Raw genomic sequence first — 23,219 nt, 5'->3', positions numbered from 1 at the left:
ATTTTCAAGTGGGTTTTGGATGTCAAAATATCACCCATGGGTCTGTCAATAGCATGGAATATTATTCAGCCTTAAAAAGGAAGGAACTTCTGACATCTGCTACAGCATGAATGAGGACATTCTACTAAGATAAATAAGCCAGACACACAAGACAAATACTGTACGATTTCACTCATGTGAGGGACCTGGAGTAGTCAAATCATAGAGACAGAAAGTAGGATGGTGGGTGCCAGGGCTGAGGGAGGGGATGGGAGTTAGTGTCTAACGGGGACAAGGTTCAGTTTGGGATGATGAAAAAGGTCACGAGATAATTGGTGGGGATGGTTGCACTACAAGGTGAATGAACTTACTGCCACCGAACCGTACACCTAAAATGGTTAAGACGGTAAATTTATGTTATCTATATTTTACCAATAAATAAATAAATACCTCCACCGTTGGGTCAGCCCTACTGTCTCTGTCCAGTCTAGCATGGTCCCTACCGTCCCAGTCATATTGGGGTCCCACCCAGCAGGACCCCATTACTCTAACCCCTGGCCCCCGTTGGTGACCGGAGTTAAGCCTTGCTGAGCTGATGTGTGTTTCAGCTGGAGCTCCATCTTTAGACAACGACCTCACGGGTCAGCCTGCTCCTGCATAGAGATGCACTTCCTTCCTCTGTTTGTCCTAAAGGGAATGTGAGTGTCCTCTAGTCCTGCATCCGATGATGAGCATGTCGCGTTCACACTCCTGTTTCCATGGCATCACGTCTGTGGCGCTTGTTTCCAAGCTTAGCTGACAGCACAAAGGACGCACGAAGATGTGGACGGCTTTGGCCCCCTCCCGTTTCTCTCCGACTCTTTCATAAATCTTGGTCTAATGGGGAGGTCTTGGGTGGCTTGAGTTTTATGCTTGAAAACTTGGTCAACACGTAAACATCTGCTCAGTGAATGCAAAGGCCACTGGTGGGTGTCATGTTAGCAGAACCAGACACTTAACTGGCTTCTGCCGTGAGGGCAGCTTGCTTGTTTATTTTGAAAACAACTGGATCTCTTCCACTGAGGGTGAACTTGTTATTTTGCCCTCAGCAGATGGTGTCAAAGACCAGAGCACTCCTGCCCTCGTTCGCTGAACCTCAGTGCCGAGTAGTACTCCATGACATTTTCTTTCACTGGATTTTTAGGCCAAGCCAATTTACCGCCTCCATGTAGGTGAACTAGACACGACACAGCATTTTGGGGACAGTGGCTGCCTCTGAAGAAGACTCATTTGTCATTTTCAGACATACTTGGCCTCTTTTGCTGTTTTCAGAGACGTAACTTTTCCCAGAATATTATATTTCTATTTATTTCTTCTTAGGCAGCCTCTTTCCTACCTCCTCACTCCCCTCCCTAACTCAGAAAGCTGGGGCAGGAAAAAAAACTTAACACGTGGATTCTGTACTTTTCCAGTTTGTTTGCTTGTGTGTAATGACTTACTCATCCATTCAGCAACACTGTTCAAGCAATTGCAGCACACACAGCATTGTGGAGGATGCAGATTTGGAGGAGACCAGGGCCCTGACCTCGGGGAGTTCACGGGAGGTGGGGCCGGGGGAGAGCTAAGGAGATACGTGAGGATCTGAATGTCAAGGGCACCAACAAAAGGCATCCTGCAGGCCCCAGGGAAATGCCATCTTTCATACAGATGCTGACCACGTGTCTGGGGATGCACAAGTCACATTAAACTTCCAAACACAAGCTGGCTGACCCGGAGCCCTGACAAGGCCAGTGCAGACAAACGTCCTGCCGTCCCCAGGCCATGGATCCTCCTCCCCAGTCCCCTGGGCTGACAGGCCTGTGACTGGCCGCAGTGGAAGGGACAGAAGCTTGGTCAGACAGGAGGAAGTGGCTCTCCTGAGCACATTTTCCAAAAGTGATGCATTATCAAGAAAACGTTTTTGGATGTAATGCGTTGGCATGGCAACTGTGAAGGTGCTGTTGATGATATGCTGGAGCAGGCAGAGGGGGAACGAGACCAGAGAGCAGGAAGCAGGGGTCGAGTGGTGGACACAGTGAAGGGCTCTCCTCCACACCCGCCCTGGGGACAGTCCCCAGCTGCTCCCCCTGCAGCACACAGTGGTCGCACTGGGACTCTGGGATCAGGAAGTGGGGGAGCAGAGTGAGCTGGAGGGGAAGGTTGACTTTCTCCTCTCCTCCCAGCAACGAGCTGGGCTTAGACTCCTGTGTTCACAGAAAAACGGGGAGCAGAGACGGGCAGACCTGCTTTGTCTTGAGATGGGGGCTCACCCTCACCAAGACGGGCCTCCCTGCCTCCAGAAGGAGCCAGACCAGGCCAAGCTAACTGCTTTGAAAGCTCACTGAGCCTTTTTGCAATCGGCACCTGGGGTTCTAGCACCTTCCCCGTCACACAGGGGCCAGAGAGCTGTCTGGTCCCCTTGACGTGGGACATGTGCACTACAGGGATTGGCCTAGGAAGGCTGCTGGATGGGAAGTCCCGGGCCTCGCTCATGTCAATCTAGTCCCACACCAATACACCAGTGGACAGACCTTCTCCCATGGCCGGGGACAAGAAGGACAAGCGGTGACCATGAGCCCAAGGCAGAGGAGGCTGACCTTGCCCCTCTCCCATGGGAGGGAGAGAAGGGACCTGCCTTGGACACCGCGGGTGGTTGCGGATCTGCGAGTTCCTGGGCCAATGCCCGCCCTGGGATGTCCGGACACCAGACACGCTCCAGGGGGCTGTGACCACGCACCTCTCGTTCCTGCTCCCCAGGAGGAGCAGCCTGTGCCCCAGCATGAGTGAACGCTGAGTCACACAATAAAGAAAGCGTTTGACCTTTCACCTCCACCCTGGACTGGCTGCAGCCCGAGCGGTGACCTCCAAATAGCAGGAGAGGCCAAGAACGATGCCCAGGAAGCATTCGGGGTGAACCCATCTCAACCAAAAGGAACTGGGGAGACACAGCGGACAGGAAAGCCTTCTGCACAGAAAGGGCGCAGCCCGTGACACAAACCGCCGGAGCCCCAGAGCCTGCAGGACCCTGGCGCCTTCTTCATCTCCTCACAGCAACGGGATCAGCCGGAACACTGCATCTGACGAGTCCAGGTTATCACTCGAGGGCAGAGACAGGCCTCTCCCCGAGAGAGGCTCTTCTGAGGAGCCTTCGTTCTTGCCCTGGAGGCAGTACTCCTGCTCTGACTTCAGCCACGGACCATGGCCGGGGGCTATGAATCGCTCGAATGGCCCAGACTAGTGAAACCTGGAAGACCACACTTTTCATGGAAACATTTTCTAAAAGTACAAGAAACTTCCAAGTTTTCCAGAGGCCTGGAAGGACTGAAAACTCATGTTTAATAGAATGAGAGCATTAGGCAGAGTTCCCATTAAACATTTGAGGAGCCCCACGAATGCACCAGACATTCTATATAGAAACTGCATGCAACAGAGAAAAGTGTGACCTGTGGTCCAGTGACAACATCAATATGCTGAGAGTCCCGTGTCAAGGAGGAAGACCCAGGGTCATGAAGAGGGGGTTACAGAGGGATAGTTGCTCAAAAATAGCCTGAATCAGAATTTAAAACAATCTGGCCAGCCCAGTTAACTGGTGTTCTTCGGAATTAAGTAAGTGACAAAAATCCAAGTTGCTGTTCAAATCAGTAGAAAACCCAGATGTTGAGGTTTATGGTGATCATGTGCCTGCTTAGAAGTCCCAGTTCATGTCAAAATAACCTAGTAAATACAGGGCAAGCTGACCAGGAAAGCTTTCCATTTTAATTCAATTATGCAGTCTTAGAATTTATCCTCTTATCTGTTTCCTGTGGAAATGTAAATTGCTATTCAGATTTAGAGCACTGCAGTCTCCTGTCTACCATCACCACCGTCATCATCATCACCATCACTATTGTCACTATTATCATCATCACCATCACTATCATAACCACCATCATTACCACCATCATCATCACCATCATCACAACCAACATCATCACCATCATCACAACCATCAGCATCACCATAATCACCATCACCATCACAGCCATCATCATCACCATCACCAACACCATCATCACCATCAGCATCACAATCACATCATCAGTATCACCATCACCATCATCACCATCACCGTCATCAGCATCACCATCGAAGCCATCAGCATCAGCATCGCTATCACCATCAGTATCCTCACCACCATCCGTATTATCACCATCATCATCAACATCACCATCACCACCATCACCATCACCATCATCACCATCATCACCATCATCATCACATCATCACCATCATTATCATGACCACCATAATTACCACCATCATCATCACCATCACCACCATCACCATCATCACAACCAACATAATCACCATCATCACAACCACCATCATCACTACCATCACCATCACCATCATCATATCTTCACTCCCAATGCTGTCTCACTCACCATATCTCATGTTTCCTCCTTTGCCATGCTTCCTTCTTGCATGAATAAGGTTCTCACACCACATCTCCACTTCAAAAAACAGAAGAAAAACAAGCCTTACCAGATATAATGTACTGACTCTCCCTTCTGAGAGGCTCGAAGCACTTAGTGTCTAAACAGAAGACCACTCAACAGTTGGCATTCAACAGTGACAATTTCTCTGACACTACATTACTTCAGGGCGTTAGTGTCCAATGTGACCCAGAGAAGCCATTTTAAAACTGGTTGATCAGTGAATAACCCATTACTGGAAATTAACCATGACAGTCAGACCAGATCTGATTGTAGGGTTCCCTTGGGTTCAGGGTGTTACAGCACGTTCTGGTATCAGACCTATATCCTCAGCGTGGAGTTTCATTACGGTGAACATTCCATCTAACCTACGCTACAGGATAGGAGGATAACATGAAAAATAAAGCTAAATGAATCTGAACCATCTCCGATTTTCAGGGAGAAAAAAGTCAAAGAATCACAGACCTTAGGATTCTTGGAAAAGAACATGGAAAATAGCAAAGCAATATCTCTTCTTTTCACCCATCCACCCATCCATTTTTTTCCTTCATGCAGGCACTCAATGAATCCTTATCAAACACATTTGTGCGTCAGGATGGTGAAAACAAGAATGGAAAGGCAGTGGGCCTGCTCTCCCTAAGGGAACAGTCTCAGCGCTGGGGAGAGACAGACAAGCACAGACTTTTGCAGTACTAAAGAAAGATAATAGCGAATGTTCACTGAGTGTTCGATTTTGCTCCTGGCTTGTCCTAAGGACATTACTTAGAATATCTCATTTAATCCTAACCAGGTGGGTGGTATTATTAGACCAATTGCACAGCAAAGAGCAAGGCACAGAGAGATGCAGTAACTGGAACTAGGCTGCATCGCCAGGAGTCGGTGGGGCTGAATTCAAGCTCAGGCTTGCCTGGATCCAGCACCCTGCTCTTAGCCAACACTGTCATGCCTGCGTAATGGGTGTTTTCCATTCATTCATTCATTTGGGGGTAATTTATTGGGCTCTGGGTATACAGCGGTGCATGACATAGCCAAGGTCCCTGTCTTCGTTTTGCTTACAATGATGATCTAAAGAAAGCTCCCAGAGACGAGGACCCATTCTAGAAGAGGACCCATTCTGGTTCCCTTCACTGGAGTCCCCTCCCTGGGGAGCTTCTGTCTGACTTTGTGCAGATTTAGGAGATTTAGGGTTTAGGAGAAATTCCTGTCCTTCACAATCGATTTATCCATTTGGAGGCCACTGTAACTGGGGAAAAGTTAATCCTTCCTGTGAGGGTGAAATTTCCCTATAATTTCTACTTCTTGATCCTTGCTAGCTCTGCCATCTCGGTCACCACAGACTGTAACTGCTCTTTCTTTCATATGATAACTTTGGAAATATTGGGGAAGCGTTCTGAGATCTCTCACATAGCCTTTCTCTTCCTTCTCCAAGCTGAACACCAAAAACGCCCTCTCCTTTTCTTCTAAGAAGTTGGGTCAGAATCTTTATCAGCCTGGCCAGCCCCTGAGGATGAAATTGAGGTCAGCGACGTTCTTCTAAAACGAGGTTATGAACTGGGTACACGGCTGACTTCGAGAAGGCAGCAAACCCTAGGTCAGCTATTGCGCACATTTGCTTATGGACATTTTCCTGGGGAGCCTGACCTCACGGGGTCCATGGTTTTCAAGAACCACTACTCAGAAAGGCCATGACAAGGATTCTGTATGACATTCCGGATGTAGTATGATTGCTGTAGAAGTTTTGACCTTATATTTCTCCGGAAGAAAGCTAAGCTTTTGTTAGTAGTAAGCAGTATTTTCTTTTTTTCCTGAAGGAGATTAGCCCTGAGCTAACATCTGTTGCCAATCTTCCTCCACGTTGTATGTGGGTCACCACCACAGCATGGCTGATGAGTGATTTAGGTCTGCACGTGGGATCCAAACCTGTGAATCTGGGCCACCAAAGGGGAGTGCGCGGAACTTCACCACTATGCTACAGGGCTGGCCCCTTAAGCAGTGCTTTTTAATGCTCCAGGGCAGCCTGCGGAATCAGATTGCCTGAGTTCAAAACCCACAGTGAAATCTCTAGCAAGTGACTTAATTTCCCCAACCCTGAGTTCACTCGTCTGGGAGAATTAAATGAGTTACGTGTGTGTGTGTGTGCACGTGTGTCTGTGTGTTCAATATTTTTTTTTATTATACATACACACACAAGTGTATAACACTTATAAAGTCTTGGTTCACAGTAAACACTCTGCAAAGATTAGCTGTTATTATTACAGGACGAAGTCATTCTGCGTTGCAATCTGCTAACATCCCAGATCTTGCTGCTTCATTGTATTGTGCCCTGCGCATTTTATTTTCTGAACTTCTCTGTTCCCACCCCTGCTTAATTTCATCTTGGTTCCAGTCTTCAGAGTCTGTCGTATCTTGATTTGTCATTCAAGTATTCACTCTGCCTCGAAGATATACCTCAATTTGAAAAGAGTGTATTATTCCTCTTTATTCAAATACCATATTTCCTTGATTCTTACATGTACTTTTTCATATTTTAATGTTTCTGGGGAAAGGGTGCATCTCACATACAACATGGCTAGCGGTTTTTTTTTTTTCCTGAAAAATGATGATTAAGTCAGTGCTGTGTTTTATCTCAAGTGGCATCTTATAGATGAGAAAATGCAGTGAATTATACCATTGAACAGGAAGTCAAAGGTTCTATCCAACGACATTTCTCTAGAGCAATGGTTCTCCAACTTGGCCACATGCTGGAACCACCTAGCAATCATCAATAAAAAAATGCTGGTGCTCAGGGCCCACTTCCAGGAGAGTCCTACTAAATGGGAACTGGGATGTTTGAAAAGCTCCCCAGATGACTTCAGTCTGAGCTGAGACTCTGCTGTAGACGGAGCCATCGCCTCTCTCACGGCACCCCATTTGCTTCCTCCAGAGCACATAGGACCCTTGTAGATCATTGCTGTGGGGGTTTGCTTGTGTGCCTGTGTCCTCGCCCCTTGAGGACTGGAACGCGTTTCCAACACCACGCTTTGTCCATAGAGAACACCCACTGTGCGCCTCCTGGATGGACCGTGCTGATTTCAACCCTCTGATCAGCACGCTTGAGCTGTTATTTGCCCACGTAAATCCGTGTCTCTAATGTTCCAGCTGCAGCAATGATGGCGGGCCTGTGAGCTTTGCCCCATTTCTCACCACTTTACCTCCACTAGAAATGAGCAGGAAGCAGCTGTGGGACACTGGGTGGGAACTCTGAGCCTGGGATCTAATCCTGTTGCTGCTGCCAGTCAGGACCTTGAAATGACCTCTAACGAGGGGACCTCCTATGCCAATGGATGGGCTTTTATTAACTTAGACCATAGTCAACGAGCTTCCAGCTCTAAATCTTTTCATTGCACCAACCTTGGCCATGCAGTTACCACTCACTACAGATTTACCATGTGCTCTATGCAACATCGACATAAAGGACATTATTTAAAACGTGGCAATGTGGCCCTCGACACAGGCCAGTGCATCTTCCAAAACCCAGGTGAGGCTCCCAAAAAGCCTCCAGGCCACTTCCTCCTTCAGGAGAAGCAGCTGGTTTGGAACAAAAGGCAGGCTCTCCTGACCCAGGAACCCTGGTTGCCACGTGATGCCCTCACCCCCACAATTTATTCATCTTCACGTCCCCACCGGCCAGCTCACTCACAGCCACTGAATGCCTCTGACTTCAGTGAACCAGCAACAGCACAAAGAGCCGCCTGCCTGCTCACCAAGGCGGAAACACAAAGGCCAGCCCCCACCCAGGGGCTGTCGCGCAGAAGCATCGGCTTGGCCCAGAACGGCAGGCCAATGAATTCACAGGGCGCCCATGTGCAGGGCGGAGTCCTGCTGGATTCTGTCTGTCTCTGTAACCCAGCAACGTGGGAATCATCGCGTTCCGTGTGCAGGCGCACGCACATCCCTAAGATGCTCGCTAGCGTTCCCTTCCAACTCCGTGTACAGGGGGCCTGTTTAGTTCAGCCCCGATTTTTGCGTATAAACAAACAGCCCCTGTGTAAGATTCTGTGACCAGGAGTATCAAGGGACAGCCAGGGACAGCCAAGGGGGATTCTCACTGACGAACGTGATGGGAAAATGGAATCACGTCCCTACTGCATCCTCCTCTAGCTGAAACTGATTCCTTAAATTGATTTACGTGTCATTTGTTTTATTGGTAGGATGTGGCTCAGGAAGCTAAGAGAATTTTTCTAAGTGTTCAAGCTGTGTAAATGCTGCAAAAAAATAGCCTACAGCAGCGCCCCACGGCAACCCCATCCTGCAGGCTGGACGCAAAGCTTTCCATCTTGCTCCCGGCCCTGAGGTTACCATCCTCATCTCTCAGAATAGTTTCTTTAACTTTCCTTTCATGAAACCCTAGCAAATGTGGCTTTTCACTATGGTATTCAGCAGACTTTTCCTAGATTACAGAGAAATTCTAATCCAAGTCAGAAAACCTGCTTATTCCAGGTTTGGTAAACCAAATTACGTCACCTACTTATGAACATCAATTTCTAGACTTACACAGGCACACACTTGTGTGCACGCACACAGAAGGCATAGCCTTCCTCATCAAAATCTCTTTCGCTGCGTCTCCTGGTTGAGCCTGGAGCTGGCCCTGCACATGTCCCCTGACATCATGTCTATAAAGACAGTAGATTAATTTGACGCAGCCTGGCCCGCCCCCAAGCAGTGCTGGAACTGGGAAGAGCCTGCATAAAGGGTGTTCTGGTTCCTTCTTCTGGGAGCTCCAGGAGAGAAGCAGCAAATTTATCCTTTCTAAGCACCTGCTTCTTCCCTCATCCCCCTCTTGATGCTCCCTCCTGCAAGGCCTCCCCTCCCCCCACCAGCAGCAGGTAGAGATGTGGGGGAAAGGAGTAGGGGCTCAGGGAAACTTCAAGAACCTCAGGGGCTGAGAGGAGGCAGTGAAGGGAGTATCATCGCACACAGCCAACATTTTCAGTTCCCACAAGAGTCCGAAGTACGGACTTTCCTCTGCTCCCTTCTCCCCAGAAAGAGCCCACAGCGCAGTAATAACGGGTACCACGTGTGGAATGCCGCATCCCGGGTCCACACATCCAAGGTCCACACATCCCATGTCTACGCGTCCCGAGTCCACGCGAGGACCTGCACAGCATGTTCAGGTGTGCTCAGCAACAGGCCAGGGGCTACTTAATTCCGGTTGCACAAACGAGAACACCGAGGCTCATGTGGGCGGCAGGTTTGGGAATCAGGGTTCTGCCTGGGCCGGCCGGATCCTTCTATCACCCCGCTGCTCTCTATCCCAGCCCCGGCCTGTCCACTCCTCCCAGCTTTTGGGGACTGAAGCCCAGCCAGGGCTGCCTTTCCCTGGGGGATTATTTTTAAACAGCTATTCATGCTGGACAGGCATCCCACAGCGCTGCCCCAGGCAGCTGCACCACTTTCCTCTCACATCAATTAAAGCCTAATTCCATACCCTTAGCATATGAATCAGGGAGCCCCTCGGAATATTTATTGCTTGTCCCAGCCCTGCTGGGCTCCCCTCCACAGCCTCGCCCTCGCCCCCAGAGGCCCAAGGCCCAGGCAGATGGTGTCTGTGGCTGCCCAACTCGGGGGATCGGGCCTCCGTCTGTCCATCTGTCCGGCACGCTGGGGCTCCAGGAGAGGGGGCTGTGGCCAGGAGGCTGCACAGATATCGACCTCCTGCAGGTCAGGGACCAGAGAGGATGCAAACCCAGCAAGATCCAATGGTGGCTTGGAATCCACACCCTCTAGAAGGAAGATAGCTTTGAGGGAATGTCAAAAAGAACAGAAAATGCAGGGTCTGCCCCCTCCTTGGCCCCCTCGGACTCAAAAGTAAAGAGGATGCTGCAAAGGCTTTGCAGAGTCCTGCAGGTGACAAGGCCGGAGGAATTTTCCTACTGAATGCATCACCGCTTGGGTTTCCTGTTTCCAGCTAAAAACCCCAGGGCTGATGCTTCTTTGTGTCATTGCTTTGGGAGATTAAGAAAAACTCATCTTTGGACACCACTCTGTGAATACATACGCTGTGGATTATTCTGGATAAAATGACTGAATGTGTTTTGAAATGAAGCAGGAAGTGCCTGCAGGGTCACAAAGGCCATCACACTCCTTGGCAAGAAGCCTGGACCTTTCTGAGAGTCCCTGTAAAGGGATTATGTTAAAATTAGCATGTGAAAAAGTGCACTTGGACTACAAGACTATTGGCGTACGCGATTAAGTTCGCACACACTGCTTTGGTGGCCTGGGGTTTGCAGGTTCGGATCCCGGGCGCGGACCTACACACCACTCATCAAGCCATGCTGTGGCAGCGTCCCACATACAAAACGCAGGAAGATGGGCACAGATGTTAGCTCAGGGACAATCTCCCTCAAGCAAAAAGAGAAGGATTGGCAATGGCTGTTAGGGCCAATCTTCCTCACCAAAAAAAAAAGACTGTTTTCCTATAAATTAACCTTTTTCCACAATCTTTAATTACCTCCCTGCTAAGAAGCATGGAAAAGAGACTATTCCACAGGACAGAGGGTTTTGTGGTCTAAGGTGTATAGACCAGCAGAGCGTGTTCAACAGTGAATTGCCACCTCCAGTGGCTCAGTATAAATATACCTTAAACCTGATCAGCCCCCACCTGCTGGTGACCCAGTGAGGCAAACCTCAGGTTCAGCTGGAAGTTCCTTATTCTTCCATTCAGCAAGGACTAGAAAGGCCTTTGTTAGAATTCTGCCTGCAGTTCCCTGAGTCCCCGTGGAACACTCTGTCGGTCTCCCACACTTCATTTTCCAACGTACCATTTGTTTAGCCCATAACCAGACACTAACGCTCAGCTCTCAGCGGCCCCTCGGCGTAGGATGGTCCCGGGAGATGCCAACTGAATAACCCAGCAATCATTCTTGGTGACCTAAATACCCACCGTCTGTCCAGGGGTCACAAACACCATGCAAGGGATGCTGCTGGTGTCCCACACCTTCTGCGTGAGGAGAGTTATGGGGGCCGACGTAGCTAGCAGCCCAGGCCCTTGTCCTCTCTCTTCTCTCTACATCCTCCAAATGGAGGGGACTCCGCTCCTGTCCAGGGTCCAGCAGCAGCCCAGTTCCTCTGCTTTATCCTCCTCTGATCCATGACTCATTTAAACACCAGAGCCGGCATCTCCAGATGTGTCCACCGGAATGCTGAAGAAGCCCCAGCAGATCAGTGAGGCCACCATGTGGCCCAGTAGCCTGGCGGGTAAGTCAGCGCCCTCCTTGGGGGACATACGTGCCATTCTTCTCCCAGGAAGAAGGGGAGAGTTCCATGGGCGTTTGTTCCGGAGAGGCTGTCTATTGGAGAAGCAGGTAATCCCCAGACAGAAGCAGAAACAGCAGTCTCAAGGATCAGCATCAATGGGCTGGGGACCTGAACGGAACGATTTGGTGAAGCTGCACCATGACCGTCTGGCGAGCATTCTGGAAGAACACTACATTTCACACAGTGAGGGAGAGATGAGTCCACACTTGAGTATCTTATAATCCCTCTAGGAGGCATCATGACTTCAGCCAGTCTTTGCTCTACTCCTAACATGTCAGCGCTAACTAATGATTTTGCAATGAATGGATGGCTTTTCTGGACCTCAGTGGGCAAAGTCCTAGTTCGATTAACCAGGTCAGAGCTGTGACTGTTGAGGGCCATGTCTCTTGACCACCATGTTCTCAGCCGGGTCAGCTGCATTGGGGGATACCTGGGCAGATGCCTAGGGGGCCCACAAGAAACCTGGCCCAGTCTTGGTTGGGAGACAGGGCACAGGGGACCTGCCAGCGCTTGAAACTCAGTCTATTCGAATCCTTGACTTCACAGCAACCTAAGCTGATATAACAGAAATGGCAGGAAAAAGAAATCACTGTTCGGGGCTTGTCTGGAGGATCGGAGCGGGAGAGCGTCTAAGGACGAGGGAACGTTCTGAAGAAAAGCTGTGACGTCGACCTCCAGCTGGTCTCAGTGCTTCTGGTGGTGCAGCTCAAGGGATGTGGCACTTTTATTCGGGAAGCAGTTCTGGGTCATGAAAAACTCCTCTATGTGAGGATGCAGGATGGAGCCCCCAGGGATCTGAGGAAAGTTTGAGTCAGAAGCGCAGAGTGAGGACGGGGAGGTGGGCGAAGGCGTGGAGAGAGGTGGGGTGACCATCAGGGGGAAATAGAATGACCCTGGTAGCAGAAATGCTGAGGGGACAGTAAGTAAAGTGATGCTAAACCAGCAGTTTGAAGTTGTTCTCTGCCCGGTGCTGGAGAAGTCTCCACATCTCTCTGAGCATCTGTTGCACGTCTCAGCTCTGTGTTAGGGATGCTTTGGGGCAAAGGAAACACCAATGTCCATATGTGACACAGAGGAACATGGGGCCTACTGGCCCAGGGGGACCCAGAACTGAGAAGTCCCTGGAAGCTGGAGTTTTGGTCATGGAAGCATCTAGAAGAACGGGAGCCTCCTTCTGCTCCCGAACAGCAGCCTCTTTTGCTCCTCCCTCCCATTGCCCCTAAAACACAGAAATCCTCAGAAACACTCAAAAGCACATTAGATTTCCCACAGCACAAAAGACTGGGGCTTTGGTCCAATTATTGGGTTTCTAAAGGAAACGGTAAGCCAGAGGACTGGGAGACACAAGGATGCCCACATACTTACCCTGCGTGGAACCAACTCAGCCACAGACAGAGCAAGTCACAGATGTCAATCAGACTTGCTCCCAGGCCAGCCTGTGTGGCCGAGCCACGCTTTAGCTAGGCAACCGCAGAGCACGCTCCTTCTCCCTGAAGTCTTTAGGGCACACAGGGCTTTCTCTCCAGGTGCTCCAGGGGAGCCTGGGGAGGGAGCCATGTGGATCTCCCACACGCCAGCAGAGCCTTCCCCATCCAACCCTGTCGGGACTTCTCAAACCGTGGCTCAGGCACAGGTCACAATGCTGGCGATCAGCTCAAGGTGAGAGAAAAGTAAATGGGTCTTCCATCTTCTATGCAATCAGCGCCATGACTTAAAGATAAATATCCTCGATGATTTGCTAGCCGTCACTTTGTTTCTAGGTGATGAAATGATCCACAGACTTAAGATGTAGGATGATCATTCTCCTTCAACAACACATTTAGTCAAAAGCTGCCAAGGCCTTCCAAAGTTGTTTAGAACAAGGAAAGTTCTTAAGAATTTCTTTTTATTTGATACTCTGGAAATATGGGGTTGATGAACAAAATACTTAGTGATCATTCAAAAAAATCTCATTGGCTGATAACAAGTTCAGCATCTTTGGGAGTTTTTGTCTGAGGAGTTGCTCCAGGTCAGGACGGAATGAGGGGTGCGGCAGGCTGGCAGTGCCCGCCCACTGTCCTTCCGTTCCACTCACGATGACCAAATCCGGAGAATTTCCGTCTTCTTTGGCTGCAATCTAAACCCAGCAAGGATTTGTGTCAGTCAGCACCAAACTCACAATTGGAGTGTGTTCGCTCAGCCACTTCCAGGGGCTCGAGGACAAAAGAGCCTTGTTTCTTGTTTGGCCCGGAGGTCAAGGTCCACCGTGGTTGGCGTGTGGGTTTTCCCCTCTCGGATAACTTTCCTGTGAAAGTTTCTCCAGTGCCCGGTACTGTGTCCTCGCTCCAGGCAGAAGCCGGTCATCGTCGTGGGCAGGGACATCTGTTGCTATGGTTACATACACAGAAGAGCATCCCCAGTTCTCCTACCCGCCATGCATTCCACCCAGCATCAAAGAGCCCCTCTGGTCTTCAGCCCCGACTCCCGTCGCCAAGAAACAGCTTCCTGGGGCAGATCCTCGCTGGGGCCCCATCAGTGTGCTCCTGAGGGAGGGGCTCCTGTTAACAGGAGCTCTACAGGATGCTTCTGACCAGGGAAAACCAAAATGATGTGTTACTGTGCTAAGGGGACACCGTGAAACGCTTTTGCCCCCAATGAAACACACAAGAATCCACATCGTCCTTTCATCTTTAGAGGGTGTCCATCCACGCAAACTCACTTGAGTTGGAAGTGTAAATTTGGTCTTCAGTCTTTGATGCAGTGTGAAGAATTCATGGTTGACAACTGAGTATGCACGCGTGGCACCTACTGAGGGAGAAGGGAGGACATCACCAACCATGTAGAGTGTGTGAGAAAACCGGGAGAGAGACACCCAGGAGCCCAGGCTGGGGGACCAGAGCCCCGTTGGGTCGGTCGGTTGAGCATCCCGTTCTGTTTGGTTTTTCCACCAGTCTAAGTCCCGCCACCCCCAGGCACATTCCTCTCTGAGTAAAGATCAATTCTCACGGCCAATGAGAGCAGGGCAAAGTTCAAGATGTGTGTGCTGAGTCACACCCCGCTTCAACCCCAAACTCGACTAGCTGCCCCCTCTGTTTGAGTGTACCATGCTGCTGTTGGAACGTCACGGTCAGCAACGTCCACGCTCTTATCTTTGGAATAAACATGTCTTGTTTGGGGCTCTCAAGAACGTGTCTATCCATCTTCAGGAGTGTTCTGATGGGAAGTGACCCACACCCAGCAAAAGCAGAAACACCTGAAAAACAGTACTTTGACAATCTTAAAAAGGAAAAGCAAACCCTTTACCCCCCTGGATGGGGACAGCCGTGGCATAGAGATGGACTGCAGCGTTGTTTTCAGGGAATGTGTGCCCGCCTGATGAAGGGCAGTGGGATGAACGTCAGCGATAAGGATGGAGTGGTTCATCGTGCTCCTCGGTGAGACCTCAAGGACAGCACATGGAAACCACTACGATTTCGTTCTACCAGCCGGGGAAGTTTCTCCGTGCTCTCTGCCCGAATCGTAAAGCTTAGCACCAGGGCAGAGTCCAGGAGGATGGGGAAAGGGCTCGAAGTCATGGCGTGGCCTTGACCTGCCCCTCTCCATGGCCATTATCATCCCTGTCCGTCATCTGCCAATCAACCCTGGACACGTGACAACACTCACATTATGATTCTGAGAAATTGTCTCTTTGATTGTTTGACTTTTCGATGTGTTATGGCTTGTCTCTTAAACTGGATTTTAACTTTCCTGAGGAGACTTTGCTTCATGTTTCCCTCTGTCTTCCCCTCTCCCAGGCTGTACCTGGCAGCATACCGGGTGCTCAGTAACTTTCTCTGTTAACTTTCTGGCTTTTCCCATCACCATCACGTTTTCCTGAAGGGCACACTTCCCCAACGCTCCTGACCTTAGGGATAAATTCCATCTTGTGTTTCTCTCTGACCACGATTTCTTCCTCACTGCCTTCTCGAGAGGATAAGGTAGGGAAGAAGTGGCAACGGGCTTCGTGGGTGCCCCAGGAGCTCCTGGAAACGAGAGAATCTCCTCTCCTTTCCTCTGAAGTAGTAACGTCAGAGGTGGATCCATTCTCCAATCTGAGCTCGAGAAAGAGTGAGAGGCTCAAGCAATCACCACGATTATTTAAGTCTTGCCTCCTGGAAAGAATCTTGCTTTCTTGATAGCAGAAACCATGTCTTAGAGGCCACGGTCAGCACTGGGGCTAATAAGTACACATGCGTTGCTCAGCAAGCCCCTAATGCCCATCTTTGCCACTGGACTAAGACATGGCTCCAGGAAGGTTTGGATGAGGTGAGAGTCAAGACAGGAAGGCAGAGAAGGCCATAGGAAGCAAGCAGGGTGCCCCCCAGCGTCTGTCCCACACGGGGGACCAGGAAGGGCCAGCAGCCTCACAGAGGTGCCTTCCCGCCTCATCTCCACAGCCTGTGCCCTGTGGCTTTGGCAGAAGGACCATTTGATGTGACACGGAAAAGAGGCATTCTCCACACAGCTTCACTTCATTTATTTTCAAGAGCAGGAAAAACGTCACTCACTGGTCTGGGAAATAACTAATGTAGTCATGTGTGTGCACTCGTGATTGTGTGTATTCAAGTGCGTGCACACACGAACGTGAATTGATGTGCACACAGGTGGATGCACGTGTCTGTGCATGCAAGTGTGCGTCCGTGAGACTGTGTGTGTGTGTGAGAGTGCGTGAGTGTGCGTGTGAGACCTGGAGGAACAGCTGTCCTTTGAATCTCCAGAAGGAGAGCAGACAATGGCCACCTCGAGCCACCATCTAACCCTGTGCTCGCTGCTCCTGGAGGAAGAGAAATGGAAAATGCATGCAGGCCCTGCTTGTTCTTAGCGTTTTGCTGCAGTTTGCTGGGTTTTACTGAAATCACTTCTTTTTTCAGTGGTGTGAGGTCTGGGTTTCGTGATGAAGCGTGAAGCAGTTTCTCTCTCCGCTGAGGGAGAGAGCCGCCTGGATGCTGCAGAACAGCGTGGCTCATGTGCTCGGCTGGAGAGCACACCCCTTGTGGCCCGGAGGCCACAGTGAGAGGTACTTGTTTCTCAGGGTCCAGAGAGGCTGTCAGTGAAGCCCGCCGCCACCCTGCAGGATTTACTCAGAAAGTGAAAGGCAGATACTTCGGGCCGCCTGCCAGCCAGGCTCCCCAAGCCTTCGTGGGTAAGAGCTCAGTTTCCAGAAAGAGAAAGAGGAACTGGGAAAAGCAACAGATGCAGGCATAAGGTCGTTGCTTTTTAGCGCTCGAACAATCAGGAAGATTTTGAGAAAATCAAGTCAGCAATCTGGAAATCGAGCTCAGAATGAAATGGCCCTGAGTGTCCTGGAGACACTGCCTCCCCCGAATTTCTGTTTCCAGCTGTTAGGGATGATGGGCTCTGGCCTAGAAGCCCGCTTCGCCGTGGGTGTGTTTTTGGTGCTGTTTTCTGTACTGAATCTCCGGGCACACGCCACATAGATGCTCACATGGGGAGACCCCGAGGGAGCCCTCCACTCAGGACATGGGAGTTTCCAGGAGAAAGAGCCAGATGAATTTGCTCTGCTGAGGTCCATGCCCTCCGCATCGTCCTGCCTGTGTGGAGCCAACACCTCATCACGCGGTCCCTCACTGGAGCCTGGTATGTACCTATCCTTCCTGGCGTCCATGCAAAGAGGTGTGTCTCCATATCTGAGTACAAGAGTCTGTGTGGGTCCACAGCACATCTGAGCTGTGTACTGACTTCGAGTATGTCATGGTGGAGTTGGTCCCCACCTGGTGATGTCAGCAGACAAGACTTTGCTATCAGATGAGCATGGGTCTCCTCTCCTGGCTTCTGCAGCCCTGCAGGAATGACTGGTTCCACCCCCAGAGTTGGGCTGCCCGGAGTTGGGCTGCCGTGAAATATACTTGTCTCTTACAGAGAAGGCAGGTTGCTCCCTGGCAGGTGCGCCAAGCTGCCTGTCTGGCCACACCTGCCCAGGTCACCTGTGGATGATGCTCGGTCCCCTCTCTTCCGGGCATTGTGCACCGTGATGGCTGAGCGCGTCCACTTACATCCACTTCACACGATGGAGCTCGGATGCTCCAATCACATCACAGCTGTTCCGGACAGAACCCTACGAACGAGGAAAGGCTTCAGGTGTTGTCATCAAGAAGCAGTGAGGTCCCGGGTGAGAGTGGGTGACCTGGGAGGTCACTGGAGAAAGCAGGGCTCTGTCAGAAGGTGACAGTCCTGCATCATTTGCTGTAAGATGCCAGTTACATAGCTGCCTAAAAGGAATGATGCAAGGACAGGTAGCATTCATAAAAGAAAAGTTAAGCTGTTTTCCACTTTTCTCGTGAACCGAGAATTATGGAGAAGATCGTCTATTCCGGAAGGACCTGTCCTCATTGGCCCAGGAGCCCCACAGAGCCCCTCCATCTCTCCGGGGATGGCCTCCCGCCAACCAGCCCCCTGAAGGCCTCTGGACCAGAGGTGGTGCCATTCTCACCTGGGGACCAGGTGCGGCCTGTGGCTCCATTGCTAATGACAGTGATACAGGTGTCTCCGCACAGAGGAGGACGACAGCCCCTGCTAGTAAATTCACCGCACGTACGAGAGGATTTTACACGTAATAAAGCCACATCTTGACATCCCACTTTCCTCTGCTCCAGGGAGACAGTGCTGTGCCCACACCCGAGCCAGCTGACTCCTCACAGCGGGGTGAGACGACAAGTTAGACAAGACCCCATGAGCTCAGGCCAGCGCTTCTGAGGGCCAGGGGCCCTTGCTCCCTCCACATCTAAGCGTGACGTGTCTCCTAAATCGTGACAGGCAGGCGGTATTGCCTTCTGATTTTGTGAGCAATGTACACAGAAATGGAGTCTGGGTTCTCCTGGCCACACTTCCCCTGGGGTCACCCAAGACCCGGCACAGTCCCCAGGAGGCCCGAGGGAGGGGGCGGAGCCCTCGCAGTGAGTGCCCCCAGCAGTGTGCGCTCATGTACGCCCCGCTCCTGACCCCACAGGCCAGTACCCGGGAGAAGTCACCAGCAGGCTCTGGGAGTTTTCTCTCTGTTAGTGGAATCGTGGGCTACCGTTTTGCCCAAGAACTTCAAGGATGTAGCCGTGGGATCCTCTATGGCCTCCATTTCTGCTGTCACCAGAGAGGGACGTTTTGGCAAACCTGGCTTTCATTGATCCCTTAACCACCCATCAGAGTTTCTGGGTCAATCAGTGAACAAGAGGCTTTATATAGGAAATCACTGCCTGTGATGTTTGAAGATGGTGATTTGTTCCATTTTCAATGAATTCTTTTGCCATCTGGCTCAGCAGAGAGAAGCAGCGACGAGGGGGCCTCTGGGCGCTCTGCTTCCTTGCTCACGCCCACCACGCTTCCTGATGCATCTTGTTAGGTGGTAAACGGCTTGTCAGCGCTGAGGCGGCACTGGCCTCCCAGCCTCTATTAGTGCCTCCTTTTCATTCAAGCCCACGCGCAGGGACCTGCCCACTGCTCACGGGAGACTGTAATAAAAACACACCATCTGCGCCAGCCAGGAATATATCTGAAGACCCAAAATAGACTTTCCGTGTTTGCAGTGTCGTGATGTGCTGTTGAAAAGCCCCGTGTGTACGCAGCCGCCTTCTCAGTTTAAATGAAGCATCCAACTGGAGCATCTGCACCTTCTTACGTTGAGTTTACGCCAACCTCTCTGAAGGTCAAAGCTCAGATTTCAAATGCCACACTGTACACTTGGCCGGAAATCATCTTGATGAGATTGATTCATATTCTTGTCCTTACAAAGAAACTAGTGTTGACTTATTCCAAATGTAAGATGTGGATACAGAGAGAGGCCATCCTCTTCACGTCTACTTACTGTCGCCTCTACATCTGAGTTTGTATATTTGTTTTTTAAGCTACGTCATCTCCTTAGAATGGTCTTCTAACGTGAGGTCATCAAGTTGATTAGCTTAAAGCCACAAAGTGTTTTTTTTCCCTCCCCAAAGCCCCAACGCATAGTCGTATATCTTAGTTGTAAGTCATTCTAGTTCTTCTATATGGGACACCGCCACAGTATGGCTTGATGAGCGGTATATAGGTCCACACCCTGGATCTGAACCAGCGAACCTGGGGCCGCTGAAGTGGAGCATGTGACCTTAACCGCTCGGCCACGGAGCCGGCCCCCACAAAGTCTTTCCTGCAATGCTATCACCCTACTCCTTGGGAGACATGGAAAATGGTCATCTGCAAGTCTGTTTGCAGAAGTGAACAAGAGCGAACTGAGCAGAAACACTACATAGGAGCTCACCAAGCACAGAACTGTGCCGTGGGGCCCAAATAACCCAGCCTTCCACCCTAGAGGGAAACTTGAAACCCAGGGAGAGCCCCTGATGACACTCCCACAACAGGACTTAGGAGATCCAACAGAAAGCCCTAGAGGGAGGAATGCCAGGACTCAGCTCCCTCCTGCAAGAAATGCCCACAAAGTGCTGACTAAAAACACAGCTTCCAAAGGATGCTATCCAGCCCCTGGGTCATGATTTAAGGGGACAATTCGAATGTGGTCCAGGTGGATGGGAGCCAGTCACGGAGAATCAGCAATAACATTCTTGGGGGGTAAAGAGGCCAGAATAGAACTTCTCTATTCAAAGGTGAACGATAAGTGAAAATAATCCAGTAAGGAACCTATAGAATGTTCTTATCAGAAAAGGAAGGAAGGAGAAGGAGACAGAGAGAGAGGAACAAATGGACATTAAGAAAACATGTAGAACGCAGGAATACAAAGAAATCCAGGAAAGAGAAGACATTCTTAGATAAAACAGACACCTGGGCATAAGAAACAGAACGTCTGCAAAGGAAAAGATCAACCAGCTGCAGACTTACCCTCGTAATAACGGATGCCTGGAGGCAAAGAGACGGTGAGGACAGAGAAATGAGGAAAAAAGACAAGATACGGCAATTTTGTCCCATGCCTGAGTGTCATTGACCAGTAAAAGGAACAGAATGACTTTATCAAATGCTAAACCTTGGGAATTACAGCATTCAAGAAATGTTCCTTAAAAATCTGCTTTCTTATAGAGTAGTCCCATGAAAGCAAAGAGCTCACGCTTTCCCCCCCCTCTTCCCTTCTTCTCTCTTCTCCTTGATTTTCTTTAAAAATATTTATTCGTCCCCTCCCTTCCTTTCCGTTTTCTTTCCTGGGACAGCAGGACCGGTGGGCTCTCCAGAGCCAGAACCAAGAAGGTGGTCAGGGCGGATGAGAAGGCTGGAAGACGTGATGAAGCTCTCACCAGTGAAACACGCCCCACATCCCTGAGGGGAAACTTCCGCCCTCCCCACTGGAAGCCGTGTGTGGAAGGTGGCAGGGCGCCATCGTCCTGTTTCCTTAATGACTTCATGCAGAGCAGAGTTGCCTGTGATTCCGGGCGTTCACCTTGGATGGCTAACTGAGGTATACACATGTTGTCTGGTGCTTTAAGCCCAAATAGTTTTGTTTAAGTAAGCTTTTGGTTTGGGTTTGGTTTGGGGGTTTTTTTGGTGAGGAAGATTGGCCCTGACCTAACATCTGTTGCCAATCTTCCTCTTTTTTGCTTGAGGAAGATTGTGGCTGAGCTAACATCTGTGCCAGTCTTCCTCTATTTTTTATGTGGGACGCTGCCACAGCACAACTTGATGAGAAATGTGTAGGTCCACTCCCAGGATCTGAACCTGTGAACCCCGGGCTGCCAACTCGGAGCGTGGGAACTTAACCACTATACCACCGGGCTGGCCCCAAGAGTAAGTTTTATGATTGATGTCTCTTTAAAAATGTCCTAGGGGCTGGCCCCATGGCAGGATAGTTAAGTCAGCATGCACTCTGCTTCGGTGGCCCAGGGTTTTGCCGGTTCCGATCCTGGGCGCAGACATGGCACTGCTCATCAGGCCACGCTGAGGCAGCGTCCCATATAGCACAACCAGAAGGATCTATAACTAGAATATACAACTATGTACTGGGGGGGCTTTGGGGAGAAGAGAAAAAAAAAAGATTGTAACAGATGTTAGCTCAAGTGCCAATCTTAAAGAAGAAAGAAAAAACAGGAGTAAAAATTTAAAAACAATAAGTAAAAACGTCCTACCCTGAGAGCAGTGTTTGTTGGTGAGCTCATTCTCCCTCCCCTCCAGGCACGTGGGCCTGTGGACAACAGAAGCTCAGCCCCACAGGCTGCTACGGTGGACCTGGACCAGAGCGAGCTCTTTGCTTCCTCTGAAGCCCGGCTGAACGCTGCCCGCCCTTCCTTTCTCTGAAGGGGCGGAGCAGGCAGGCTGCGTGGGGCTGGGAGAGGACACGTTCACTCCTGGGAGTGTGTCCAAAGAAATATTCACCCAAGTTCGCAAAGATTTATGTACAAGGATACTCACCGTAGCATTTTCATAATAGCAAAAGTTGGAAAATATCCACATGTCAATCAACAAACATTTGGTTCATAAATCACGGTAGAGACGTACAGCACAGGTAGTAAAAAGAATGAAATAGATCAGTAATTCTTGACGTGGAAGGATGTCTAAGACATATTATTAAGTAAGAAAAGTTACCAGAGTCATATGTATAACAGGATCCAATTTTTATGAGAATTAATTCGCACACTATCCTTGTTTCAGCTGAGGCGAAGAAAAACAAAACAGGAAGAACATTGGCCAGACGCCGATTGTGGTTCTTGGAATGGAATGTGGGCAGGCAGGGATGTTAAGGAAGTTTTTATTTTCCCATCTTTTCCTACTTCCTTATTGTTTAATTTTTTTCATTAGACTGTATTTATTGTACAGACAGGAAAAATAAGCAATAAAGAGAGGCTTTTTTAACGGAAAGTTATCTTTCTATGAGTTTTAAAATTGCTATTGTTCTTTGTAAGAAGAAGAGATTGATGTGACACCTGGGGCTGTATCTGGTCTGTTTATCTACCCAGAACCTTCAGGATCACTACTGTTACCCAACGAAACAGTGCCAAGTTCTTCCTTCTTTTTTTATTTTTCGGTCTTTTTTTGGGAGAGAGAGAGTGTAGGCTGGGAAAAACACATTTGGTGAAGGACTCCTTTGTGTTGGGAAAGCATTAGTTTTGAACATTCACTGAGGGGTATTTTTATTCACAGAATAGCACTCAGAAATCCAAAACTCATTTCATTTGTCACGGTATTCGCGTCCAAGTTATTTTTACTCTGATAGAGAAAACTAATGAGCTAATTTAAATACCTTCTTCACAACCTTCCCAATCCTTACACGACACCATCACGTCTTCTTAAAACGTTTGTGCAACACTTGAACAACAGGAGAATATTCACCTGGTTGTGTCAAATCAGGGTCAGGGGTTCGTGACCACCAGTAAAACGGGCTCACCGAGGCGACGCCACTGGGCTGCCAGCTTGAAACTGCTGGCTGCTGTCCTTCTTTCTGCGATACCGTCGCTGACGATGAGCCTCTGATCTCAGCTGTCGCCCCAAGTGTGAACAGTCTTATTC

The 23,219-nt window shown here is 49.8% G+C and overlaps 1 long non-coding RNA gene across 1 annotated transcript; it reads right to left on the bottom strand.

Annotated features, from left to right (window-relative positions):
* Positions 1 to 6,984: 6,984 nt before the first annotated feature.
* LOC139046093 (uncharacterized) lies at positions 6,985 to 21,973 on the bottom strand. Its single transcript, XR_011505672.1, has 2 exons — positions 21,842 to 21,973; positions 6,985 to 14,555 (listed from the first exon to the last, which is right to left on the bottom strand). It is a non-coding gene; the product is annotated as an uncharacterized lncRNA (long non-coding RNA).
* Positions 21,974 to 23,219: the final 1,246 nt, after the last annotated feature.

Source organism: Equus asinus, chromosome 1, assembly GCF_041296235.1.
Source record: "Equus asinus isolate D_3611 breed Donkey chromosome 1, EquAss-T2T_v2, whole genome shotgun sequence".
Taxonomy (NCBI): Eukaryota; Metazoa; Chordata; class Mammalia; order Perissodactyla; family Equidae; genus Equus; species Equus asinus.
Note: the sequence above shows the minus strand (reverse complement) of the source record. Positions and strands in the feature narration are given on the sequence as shown.